This window comes from Motacilla alba, chromosome 1 (assembly GCF_015832195.1).
Source record: "Motacilla alba alba isolate MOTALB_02 chromosome 1, Motacilla_alba_V1.0_pri, whole genome shotgun sequence".
Classification (NCBI taxonomy): domain Eukaryota; kingdom Metazoa; phylum Chordata; class Aves; order Passeriformes; family Motacillidae; genus Motacilla; species Motacilla alba.
The window spans coordinates 31,330,980-31,344,222 of record NC_052016.1 but is presented as its reverse complement, the minus strand read 5'-3'; the positions used below and the strand labels follow the sequence as shown (position 1 = coordinate 31,344,222).

Here is a 13,243-nt window from a genome sequence, read left to right as displayed (position 1 = left end):
AGTGATTGTATACGTTTTGCTTTACACATGAGCTGACAAGTACTGATAACACACAGTTCAGTTCAGGAAAGACAGGGAAGGCAGTTAGCCTACTGTTAGATACTGGAGAGCATACAATGAAGAAAGAAGATGATATATTTCAAGTGGTGTAAATTAGCATCACAAAAAAAAAACCCACAATAAATATAAGGAAATGCTTAAAGTGAATTCCAACAAAAGGAAAGTATGCGGACATAGGATAGAAAATTAAACTGATAGAGTTGGTAGGATGTTTAGAAATAAACTGGATAAATCTCTTGTAAATTAGTAGCAAATATAAATTCTTCAGGGACCCTCTAAACTTTGAAAGTCAGTATCTTTTCTGTTCCCAGCTTGTGGGCTTCTATGCATCAAGTTCATGTAGCAAAGTGTCATCTCTTTGCTGTATTGCCCTTCTGCCATTCTTCACAAGGAGCAAGGATGGTGATGGCTCTCTGATAATGTTAAGAATGAGTTCAGTATTGGAAAGGACTTGTAATGCACCACAGGTATGTATAGAGAAGGAGATAACCGAGACCAGAACGGAGCTCTTTGCTCCAACAGTACATTCTCAAGTCTCTTGCATTCCAAACATGGCAACTCTTGCCCTTACTAACAAGTAAATAGCAAACAGCTCTTTTCCAAGATTAGTATATAGATAAGAAGACAGTCATAGGAACTAAAGCAGCAAGGTAGATTGACCCTTACTACTGAAATAATCACATAGGATTGCAAATCAATGAAGTCCAGAGATGGGATATACAAGGGGGTAATTTGGGAAGGTTCCCCAGACAATATTTATTACTTGTTTCATTCTTGCTCCTGCTCTTGTTCTTTCAGAGTTTTTGATGTTGCTATAACAATTCACAGTTTTCCAAAGTTAGTGTGTCATTTTTACTTTCTGGACCATAGAGATATATTAGAGAGCTTGCTGATGGAAGTGTTCATAGAAGTAGTGTGCAATCAGAAAAAAAAATAGGTTGGAAGGGTCCTCTGGAGGTCTGTAGTCCAATTCCCTGCTCAGAGCGGAGCTGACTTCCAAGCTGGATTAGGTTATTCAGGGCCTTGTTCAATTAAGTTTGGAAAATCTCCAAGGATGGAGATGCCATAACCTGATTGAGTACTTAACAACTCTCCCTGTGAAGACTTATAGCAAAAAGATAGCAATAGAAGTAGACTATATAAGAGAATGTGAGAATATTTAATTAGAATATATAGGTGAAGATCATGGCAATAGGAGCTTTCTGTATGGGTGAAAAGGTAGAACAAAAGAATTGCAGCATACTTACAGTAACAGCAGGATTGCTGTGGCTTTGCCTTTGCTGGCAACAGTAGTTGGATGTTGCCGCCTGGAGAACTTTGTTTGGGTTTCTTCTTAGGTAGTTTTGATCACAGTGTCCCCAGGATTTTTCTTTTCTGAAAAGCTTTCTTTAGATCCTTACTGGACTTTGCTTATTCCTTAGCTTCCCTCCTGTGGAAGCCTGCATCCCTTTCAGGTGGGAGTGACATACAGCCCATGTCTGAACAGTGAGAGAAATGAACTCCTGAGGAGAGGTGTCATCTCCAGTGGCAGTCAGCATCACTGCTATATTCTTACCTAGTGAGCAAAAGTCATCAAGCTGCAGGACTGCAATGTGGAAAAATGATCACACAAGAGCATCTTGATAACACCGTGTCAGCCTTAGGAGCAAAGTAGAAAAAATATGGGTTTGGATAGGAAGAAGCAGGGGATGCTTTGCACAGCCTTCTTGGTGTCACTACCTGTTGCTATAGTGTTTTTTAACCTGTCCCTCTAATGAGTTTTGAAGGCTTGGGAAGCACAGGCAGGATCAGCCACAGGATGAAACATCAGTCAGTGCTTGATTTAATAACAGAACTATAACTGTGCTAGTTGACTGACAAGTCTTGTTCACACAGACTTAGCCCTCACTCTGCAAAAAACAGCAGTCTCCTGCCCAGGGTAGGCAGCATTGTGTGTGGATAGACCTGGAGTCAGAGGCTGTATTCCAAGCATATAACTTGGGCTAACTCTGAGCTGAAAACAGACCTTAAATACAACAGTTCAGCTCCTGGGTACAAGGAGCTTCATTGCCGGATGCATCCAGAGTCCAAGCACAGCAGTTCAGCTCCTGGGTACAAGGAACTTCATTGCCGGGTGCATCCAGAGTCCAAGCCTACATACAGCCTTTTTCCCTGTCCAGAAAGGTGTGCTATCTGAAAGCTGCTTGGGTAGCAATGCTGTAAAAACCCACTGGTTTATGCACAGATTTCCTGCAGTCCCCACTGCATGCTGGCTGCATATGGAAATGCCCTGGGCTCTGGAAATGAGGTGTGTGAAGGTGTGTCAGAGTTCGTTTGGATCATGCCAAAGATCCATGAGGACTGTTACAAACAAAACATATGCAGTCCACGTACTTTAAAATACACGTGCCCACATACAAGCTATAGTTTACAGCAGCAATACCATCCGCCTATCCCGTGATGTGGAAACTGTAGTCCCGGTAACCCAAAACGCACCAGGGCTGCCAGAAGCTGCGGGGTTATCAGTGTGACCCCCTCGCCGGCCGTGGTTCACCTGCAGAGCTCAGCTCAGCTCCCCGGCCGCACCCCGAAGCCCCGGCCAGCTGCCACCAGGAGCCTCTTGCTGGCCCTCGGCCGATCCAAGGCATCCCTTCCGCGCCCACCACCTCCTGGGGGGGGGCTTTGCGGGAGGAAGGGTGGGGAAAGGACTTGTTTTCTTTCTTTCTTTCTGGCCCGTTTAACTTACATTTTTATTCTAATTTTCTTCCTCGGGCCGTGCCGGGCCGTGCGGGTGCTGCCTCCCGGCGGTAGCCGCAGGCAATGGCGGCGGGTCGAGTCCTGCCCCCGGCCGGGCGTGCCGCCCTTATATAAGGCCTTTATGTAAGCAGCCTGCTCTGCTCCTCGTCGCCCCCCGCGGGATTGGCGGTCTCCACGCTGGACGGTCGCTTTAGGAATGGAGAGGCCGGCGCAGCCCTCAAACCGCGTCCCGGGTGGGACGCAGGAGGGCAAAGGCTTGCGGGGAGAAGGGGCTTCCGCTCTGGCCCCCCGTGAGGAGAGTCCCGGCCTGTGGGAAAAGGCTCTGCCGGCAGGCAGGACGTGCGCCCGGGGTGCCCCGGCACTGCTCGGGGGTCGGCAGGAGATAACGGGTTCCAGCGGCACGGCTCCAGCCTGCCCGGCTCCTGCTGCCCTCCTGCGAGTGCCCACGGTTCTCCCCCCGGTATGCGGCAGCAGCAGCCGATGTTTGCCCGGTGCCCCAGCCGTATCCCGGGCCGGGCAGCAGTGTCCCCTCCGGAGGCCGCATCCCGAGCTGGCGGCGCAGCTCCCTGGCTCGAGGAGCACCGAGGGAGCACCTGCACCTCTGTAGCGTAGGAGGGGGACAGTGAGGCGGGTGCTCGCTGCCCTGTTTGGCGTGCTCGCTGTGTGATTCAAAACCTGCCGCTTCGTCCGGTGCCTCGCCTTCTCCATCGTGAAGCTAAGGTGGTGACTGATGTACCACCTGCTTGATGTACCACTGAGGCTGTCTTAATGCTTTACTTAGATGACGTCTGCACCTCAAAATTGCCTCAATGCTTTTCCCCACAATGCAAGTCTCTGCACTGATTAGTTTTGAACTTGAAACTTGCATATTTGTTTGCTTTTCAGACAATTCTATTATATTTCTGTATAACTCTCTGTATTCAGAATGCTACAGCCTTGGTTAGTATTTGTCAAACGGCACTCTGACTGTCTAAACTACTGGGAAGAGTTTCACTTTATATGTCATCAGTAAGGGCAGAATAAGGAGCTTCGTGCTTGGCCTATTTGCTGTAACACAGTCTCAGGGCTGTTGCATCAGAGTCAAAACAAGGAGCAGCTTGTTTCCAAACAAGAAGTATGGAGGAAAGTCTTCTCTGTGTCCTTCCCTGTAAGGGAAAAGAGAGGCGAGAGGGGGGTGGTGGTGGGGGAAGAAAGTTATCTTTAACAGATTCTAAAAATGCCTTTTCCCAAATATGCAGTCAGTCCCTTCAAAGGTCTCTTTGTTTATTTTCAGGAAGAAACCCAAGACAGCTGAAAACCAGAAGGCATCTGAGGAGAATGAGATTACTCAGACGGGTGCATGCAGCGCCAAGCCAGGCCTTCCCTGCCTGAACCTTGAAGCTGTTCCTTCTCGGAGCCCAGCCCTCATCCACTCTCCACATTCACCAACAAACCTGCACGCACACACAGGGTCATCTGATTGTGAGTACACCAATATGCTGCTGGGGTTCTTGAAAACACCTCCCTTACTGTGCACCAGGTTTTCTAGTTGGATGTTCTTCCCATGATGTCATAAACAGGGCTTACCTTCTCCCTTCTTTGGGAATTACATCTAAAGCAGAACATTTTTGTGGTAAGGTTGTAATAATCAGCCAGAAAAAGCTGAGTGTGTGTTGTTAGGTCAGGTTGCTGCTTATTGCAAATTAAAAAGGGAAGACCTCTCAAGCATGTCCCTCTCCAACTAGAACTGTTGCTCCTCTCCAGGTGGTCACAAGCTTCTCATTACCCAACCATATTTCCTGACTGGGGGGTTTCAATCTGTGCTGAAAACATGTGCCTGGCTCTGCAGCCCAGGACTGTAAAGTTTCCATGAAGAAAGGGGAGCATTTTGTGGAGAGGATCGGTCTGTGAGAGTCTGGAAAATCTTTGTAGACCTGTGTGGTTATACCGGCCTTAAAGCTGGCCCTTGTTTTTGAGGGCATTTGCTTTCAGATTACTCAGGATGGGTTAATTGCCCTTTAGAAAACGTTCTCCTCCATTTGGCCAACAAAATACAAAAATAAGGGAGGGGCTTATTAAAACTGGTTTTTGGAAAGTCACTTGACCTTGCCAGCTCTTCACAATATTGTCATTTCACAGAGGTCCTTGCCTGGAAGTCTCTTGGGCAAGAATGTGCAGGGTAATGTGAATTTCATCACTAACTAGTTTAGAATATATAGTTTACCTCTTCTGCAGTGGTTTAGAATGTAAGTTTACAAAATGGGGGGGAAAAGGAGAAGATGATGACGCCAGGTTTCAACAGCTTGGAAGCCAACCAAACTTTGCAAAAGCCTGTAAAAAAAAATCAGGGCATGACAATAAAAAATCAGATTTAAAAGTATGTGTATTTTTTTCTTTCTTTAATTTAAATATCCTGCCTCAGGGCCGAGCTTGGAAGCAGTTGGGTTATAGGGATCATCACTATCAAAATCACTTTAGCTGCAATTTATTCCTGTTGGCTTCTGACTTTATTCATTATGAGCTTCTGCTAGAGATCTTGATTTTAATAGAGCTGGTAAACATTGGGGAGACTTTCCTAAATCTCACCTGGTGATTTGGGGAGAAGAAAGAGCTGTGAAACAATTGAACAGCAGGCAGCATGCAATTTAGTATATACAAGAATTCTTTTCAAATTGGAGATGTCAGGCTCTTTGTTAAAACTGGGGTGCAGTTTTGTCTTGTAATGTTTTCTGAAAACAAAAAGCTTGTGCAAAGATGCAAAAACGAGCAGAACAACAAGAAAAAAATAATCCTTATTTTCAAACAAAGAATCCCTTTATCCCATTCACAAAGATGAAAGAGTTCATTAGTAAATGGGATTTGAAACCTCACACTGATTTTTTTGACAGTACAAATGGAAACCCATGAAAGCAACCTTAGGACAGAGGCCAGCAGGGATTGTAGGGAACTTGAAGAATGAGCTCCTGCTTTTGCTTTCTGAGGTGGCCAAGTTCAGGGTGAGGAATATTGGCAGAGGGCAGCAGGGGAAGGTGGAGCCTGAAGTTGTTCATGTTCTACCTGTTCTGTGCACAGTGTCTTCTAGACCCCTAAGTTTTTAGCATCCCCAAGTCACCTTCCAGATGATGTCAAAGGCCTTTTCCAACATAACAATTGTATTATCCTGTAAATAGGAGTAAACTGCCAGCCCAGGTTAGATGCTCCTTTCACACTTCAAGTGCAGGGTTTTGGTTTTTTTTTTTTTTTTCAGAAAATGGGTTTAATAGCAATTTCAGCATTAACATTGTCCTGTCTTGTGAATTGTTGAAATTTAGTTCCCAAAATATAGCTAGAGTCCTGCAAAAATTCAGGAAATAGTAAGACCTCTTGTGGTATTGATCTCTGTTAGCTGAAAGCAATAGAAAATTTCAGTTATTTATGATGGGTTATGACCTTTATCAGGCTGTATTTGTTAGGGGTGGTATGCATATAATTAGTGTTTGGCATGCCCTTGCAAAACAGCAAGAACCCACATGAACTGAAATGAGGCGTGATGAATATTTACTGCATATTTACTGTAGCTTTCTGCCATGTTTTGTGGTATTCTTTTTTAATACTGCCTCAATCCTAGTACTGGAATATGTTCATGGATACAAAAGATTTGTTTTTGTGGCTGCCAAAATTAGATACGGGTTTCCCTGCAGTTACAAATGCTTTCTCCATAGCTCTGATATGCCCTGTCTTTTGGGTCAATTCTTTCCCCTCACTCTAGAATCTCTTTCTTTGTCCTTCTCTTCCTTTCCCCTCAGAGCTACATTGTCACAACTTTCTTCCTCCCAACTTTTGGACCCATGGTGATGCTTTTCTTCTTTGGGCCGGCAAGACTTTCTGTCCTTCCCTCTACCTTTAGATAGCACAACATTGCTTTTCTTCCCTTGCCCAGACCATCCTACTGCCTGTACCCCCACAGCTGGGCAGATACTTCATTTTTAAAGGACATTCTTCATTTTGCTGGGAGGTTTTCTAGCGGATGACAAATGATACAAAAATACTTTAGAACTAAAGTTAGACTGAAAGTCTGGGAGGAGTTTTCTCTGAAAATATCAGAAGCACCCAGAAAGAGTCAGCATGGTAGGGTATATCAGTTCTTGGAAAAATGGACAGATGTACAGATGGTTTCATAAGGCCTCATTTATGTATCTGGGGAAAAAAAAAGGCTTGGATTTTATGGACCACCTATTCAAATCAGTTTGAAATCTTCACTGACCATTTTGCGTGCACAGTCACTACTGCTTGGCAGAAAACAACACCACATATTTATTATTATGAGAAACGTTCAGAAGCCAATCTACTTTAAAATATCAGGGTGCTTTTGGAATGATTCAGATTTTTTTTTCCAAGCAGAGGAAATAAAAACTCTGTGATAGCCATCTGCTCCTCAGCTGTAAAAGGCAGAGGTGAAGAAAGCCTAAAGCAATAGTTTGAATGCCAGTCTTACTGATATGAATACTTAGCAAAAAAAAAAAAAAAAAAACAAAAAACCAAACCAAAAACAAACCTGGTTAAAATCATATGTGATGCACAACATAATTTAGTGTTTCATTCTGTAGCATAGTATATTCTACATGCTGCTTCTGGTGCCACTTATTTCAAATGAAATTGCATTATTCCTCAGATTTGTAGGACTAGGTCCTAGATTTCTGGGTTTGAACACTATTTCCAGCACAGATGAATCCTTGAAGCTAAATACAGAACACAGGATGCACTGTGTACAGTTCCATCTCTTTTAGTCTTGGGAAATGCAATACAGTTGGAGAAAAAAGTTGGAGGAAGAGGTGCTTCCTGAGGTAACTATTTTCATGGAGGGCTTAGCAGATAAAAAACACCACTTTGAATTAATTTGGAATTAAATGATAGAGTGAGCTGATAGAACTCCAGCTGAGTTCTACATCTAGCTGCTCAGCTGTCACAAACAGATCTATCTGCTTACCCAGAAGAAAGGTGCTCGTGCAAGGACAAGCACAAGTTGTGGAAAGGTTATAGAAAAGCAAAGGAAAGCAATGAGATTTGTTCTATTCACATTTTTTCACATATTTCCTTGCTTATGGATAGAGAATGCATAAAGTGCATAATAAGGTTGTAGTTCAAAGGCTGAACAGCCTCAGGTAAAGTTTCTAAAGATTTCGGTGAGAGGAAGAAGGTCATCAGGAGCTGGCTGTATTTAAACCAGTTTGGTCTGCGTAGGCCACTTATTTCAGGAGCTTTTCAGAAAGCATCTATAACTACATATATTCTGCAATTGTGCCAAGAGATAAGATCATTTTGGCATAAACTTTCATGAGTTCTCTAAGATACAATCAGACAAAAACTTCATTCAGGCTCTGATGTATGCATCTTAACAGATGTGTCCAAACTCAAAGGAATCCCATGGGAACAGTGCAACTGAATCTCTTTGTCTCTATTGATAGTTAAAAGAGTTATTCTTAGACATTGGATGGTCCATCTGTGAAGGAATTTGTTCCAGACAAGACAAAAGCAACATCTTTGCGGAGAGTTTCCATGGGACTGAGAGGTAGGTTGGACAATCACTGGAAAAACTTCTGAAGCAGTATTTATGATTTTAGAGAACACAGAATTCTTGCAGAAACCTGAGATCTGGTAAGGAATGAGTTGAGAAGAAAAGTAAGGCATGAATATTTTGTTTTAATCTGTTAAACAATCATTGGCAGGTTGTCGAAATAAGGGAGGACTTTCTAAAGTTATGTTTTAGCAAGGGACAGGGGTGTTTTTCTGCATTAAATAGAATGCACTTTATAAACAGTGTCAGTGATAGACCACATCTGAACTCTTTGCCCCTACGTGCTCAAGTACCATGGCTGACTTGGTCCAATTCCAGCATTTTTCAGCTTTCACAGGATGGGAACTTTGAAGCAGAGTATTTGCTTTTTTTCCTTCTAAGTACTGGTTTTTGTAGCTTCTTAGCCTTCCAGCATGACAGGTAAAGACAGAATGGGAACCTCACAAGATTCCTGAACTCCACAGTGCATTGAGAGTCAATATGGAAACTCTGGGGTTTTGTTTTCTTGAGCAGCTAGAGGGACCCACCATTCCTTTCCCACGAATCTGCCAGTTTGATTTGCCTGGGGCTAGTGTAGAGGCTGGGTAGATCTGAAGGTGATTTGGCCTCATCTTTACCTTTTAGGTTCCCTGTGTTTCTCTTCGAGGTTCTGTGGCAGGAAGGGAATGGTTACATGCCCTGATGGTCTTCCCCCTATCCCTGGAAATTTGTGGCTGTGATTCCCTAGGAGCTGCTCTGGAGCTTTCAAATAGTCTTCACTCTCAGTGAAGACAAGAGGCCCCCTGATTCTACCAGCTTCCTTGTTTAGAGAGTCAGGCAGTATGTCAATAATCATTTCAGCTGTATTTTTGCTAATCTATGTATGGCATGTCTTAGCTAATGCCGAATATTTTTAGGTTGTTTTTGGTGACCTAAGAAATTATGTATGTTTAGATATCTATTTTAGATGATATAATAATAATGATAATATTTTCTGTAGAAAGCTAAACTGAAAGCAAGGATATCCATAGTTCTCAAATACTGATGTTACAACACTTAATTATACTTTCATCTTGCAGAACATTTGAAGTTTTGTTGGGTAACTGCTTCTCTTTTTAGTAGTTGTAAGTGATTTCTATGTCCTGTGCACTTGTATTTTTGTTTGTAAAATTATCAAAGAAGTATCAGTAATAACTTGTGTTTTCATAGAAGCAGATATGTGTTGCTTGAATTGTGTAGAGACAAAAGTAGGTACAAGTACAGCTATGCAAAGCTATAAGCTGAGTTCACCCTGCCTCTTGAAAAAGCCATCATAATACATTGAAGAACTGGCAGTGAAAAATGTGCTAGTGGTGGGAACTGGTCTGTATATTCTAATCAGTGCACTAAGTGAGTTTTGTCAGGTTGGTCTCTTGGGCTTTTTGTCTCTTGAGAAATGACTAATGGCATATGGTACTTCAGTTACAAAGTCAGTGAGTATGTTTTCAGAAGCAACTGTGGAGCCCAACTTTCACTGATGCATGAATCACTTATATTTGTAACACACAGATGCCTTTGAAAATCTGTCTAATTATCCTAAATGTTGGTTCTGTTGTTTTATGCCCCTGTAATACTGTGTTGGTGTTAGGTTGTGGTGTTCAGTGCATTTCTTGCTGCTCTCCATTTAAAGAACTGTCAGTGATAACATGCATAGTCTTGGCTTTGGTTTAAAGCTGCCATGCATGCTCCTAACTCCCATGATTTCAGGGGACATCTTGAAGATATTTCTACAGTGTATCTATCCTTTCTAAGTACCAGGTAGAAGGATAAGATTTACTGCTCGTTACAGTTCCATAGCTTCCATTCTTGAGGTGACTGAGTTGGTAATTCTGTAGTGTTCCTCTTTGTAAGTCATGCTATAGCCAGTGAGAGACACACTCTAACTGTCCATTAAGATGTCTGCTGTCTGCTTCTGAGTTTACTTTGTTGTGTGTTCAGAGTCAGCTCCCTCCAAGATTTCAATTACTGTTCTTTATGTTCATAGTCTTCAGTAAATCCTTCTTCTGTATGTATATCAGCTGCTTCACACGTGAAGTGAGGGACTGATGGATATGTACAAGTATATATCACTGTTCGATGTATCAAGATGTTCTAGTACTTTTTGTAACATTTGGGATTTTGTTTGTGTGGTTTTGTGTGTGGGGTTTGTATTTGGTTCAGTTTGGGGTTTTTTTTTGTATGTCTCCAGAGTAGTGCTTTCCTCTTCTCCCCTTGAGCTGGCTTACCTTCTTCCATCGTACTCCATCCTGAAAATGAACCAATAATGTCAATTCCGCAGTAGAGTTTCTGTAATGTCCTTGCTTACCTTTACTGCTTTCATAGACAATAGTCTTGTTAACACACTGACACTGCTACTTGCCTACCTGATCTCTCAATCCACAGTCTGCTACACTTCATAGATACCAGTCATTGTTCTGTTGACTTACTCTGATATGTTTAAATAATGTTTTATTACAGTATTTCTCTTTATGCTTTTAGTGAGGGTTTTTTTTTTTAAATTTCCTCCTCACCCTAGCTAATCTTTATTTTACATCTAGTCTACTACAGTTTATGCTCAGTTCTATTAATGTCACTTGGGCATGATTTCCATGTTTGGAAGAATAAATTTTGAGCTTTAATGAACTCTTATACCTTGTTATTTAACCATTGTAGCATTTTCTACTTCCTCATTTTTCTTTTGTTGTCCTTGGATATGCATATGAACTCTATTAAAGTGTTATTAAGGCCACCTCCCTGCTTTTCTTAGGGATTTTACTTCCTTATCTTTTCCTTTCTGACTAACTTCCTCTTCTTTTTTTCCTTCCAATAGTTCTTCTTGAAGTTGTACATACCAAAACTGTCACTCTGAGATCTGCTTGAAGCATGTCAAACTTAATCATGCCAATCATTGTTATTTCGTGTCTTAACTGTACATGCTACTGCTGTCATCTCCTCTATCTTAGTTGGGTGAGAAGACTTAACCAAATGTGCCATTTCCCTAATATGGTCTTCTGAGGAATACTTCAGTGTTTGACAGGTGACTCTTGCTTGAAGGAAACTAAAGCAGCTGCATCTCCATCTCCTTTTGTCCAACTGTGGGTTGTTAAAATGCTGTGCAGCTCAGTGCTTGCATCTCTCACAGTTAGTCCCTTGTGTGCTGTAGGGAGACACCTTCCATGCACTGAGAACCATTGGCTGGTGTTGTAGTGGCCTGGTTTGTTGCAGCTACACAACTCCAAAGTTACAGGTGTAAAAATATGCTTGATCATCTCCTGCTCCTTTTCACCACTACGATCTGTTTAGCATTGGAGCTTTTTGCTCTTTTCCTCTAAGCTTCCATAGTCACCTTCTCCTCCTTTGTTTACCTGTGGTAGAGTAGCCATGTAATCTTTGTGCTATGATCCTCTTCAGTAACTTTAGAACAAGGTATGGCCAAACCAGTATTCAAATTAGAGAAAACCAAAACAATTCTTGCACTGTTCTCCACTGAACGACTGAACAAAGGGAGCTTTTTCATTTGAACCTTTTTTTGAACTGAAGCCTTAGCATGGTAGTGGGAGAGAACCTGAAACATAAAACCATGGGATTGTTTCATACCACCTACTTATGTTTATAAAGAGTGCTTGGAGGTGTTGCAGAGTAAAATCATGTTCACAAGAAATGTGGTGTTTGATCTACTCCATGGGTGAGAGTCAGTTGAAAGCCATCAGAATGTCACTGAACTTCATTTGCATCAGGCTGTTTGCCTGGCATCGGTACATGGAGACCACAGCAGCATGTTCTGGCTGGTGCTGTGCATTTGAATTCCTGAGGAACACCAAGTGCTGTTGTTTCTAGAGGGGATGCCATTGTGCCACCCATTTATATTTTCTGTGGCTGTTTTCATTGTCCATGGAGTCATTCACGAGGCTAAAATAACATGACATCCAGTCTTCTATATCTACCACTCAGGAAATGGAGTACGATGAGAATTGACGAATCTGTCAGCACAAATACCTCCTTGAGGAATTAACTGCACCTATGAAAAAGAGATAAACAAATCCTAGAACTCCTACTCATCCCAGCTTTGTTGAGTTAAACACTGAAAGGATCTCTGCCCAGCTGGGATGTGCAGTATGTACTCTGTATCCATCTGTGACACCTGGTGAAATGCTTCTTTGAAAGCCCACGAGAGGGAAGTAGTGTAAATTGAGAGTTATCTCACAGCAGCTATTTTTACATTCTTAACCAGTGAAAATGTAAGTGTAGCAATATTGTGCATCTATTAAAAATCTTGAAAGGCTCTTTATAACTAGATTACAGGAGTGATAGCATGTAATTTATTGATGTTACACAGATAGAGGAAGAAATCCACAAAGTAGCAATTTTTGTGTGAAAAGGGGTATGATACAGGAAATAAAAACATAGAAAGGGACTTCTCATAGTTTCATGCCTCTTTGGGCAACCATGTCAATTTTTACATGAATACCTAGTGCTTTGATCCTGTGTTACCTTTCAAAACACGACATATTCCCTGTATTCAAAAGTAAAACTCCCAGATGCTGTCTCTAGTGGTTTTGGATGAGTAGAGGGTAGAATGTGCCTAAGGCAGACCTGAGAAGTAACTCCCATGCACTGCATTAGTATCACCTGTTGGTGTCTGAATGCTTGCATACACATGTAATTCCAGGGCCTTTCCCCAGGAAGTGGGGGGAAGCATTGGAACTGACAATGTACATTTAATACTAGAGTTCCATTTGATGGTATCAAGCCATCCAGGAATGTTGCTTATTGCCTTGATTGATTAAAGTGTTCTGCCATACATTTCTATTCCTATCAAAGCTAAGTAGGTGGTTTTGGAAATAGGTCTAGTCCCAGAGATTGCAGAGGTCTCACTGAAGACAGAAACATTTCCTGTGGCCTTCAGTATTGTAAGAC

At 42.2% G+C, this 13,243-nt stretch overlaps 1 protein-coding gene across 47 annotated transcripts in view; it reads left to right on the top strand.

The window, feature by feature from the left end:
* Positions 1–13,243, top strand: part of ZBTB20 (zinc finger and BTB domain containing 20) — a 478,730-nt gene that overhangs the window by 447,794 nt on the left and 17,693 nt on the right. For all 47 annotated transcript variants that reach the window (XM_038149265.1, XM_038149587.1, XM_038148821.1 and 44 more), the window contains one exon: positions 4,070–4,257. The gene's annotated coding sequence lies outside the window, so the exon portion shown is untranslated. The remainder of the gene's footprint in view (positions 1–4,069; positions 4,258–13,243) is intronic.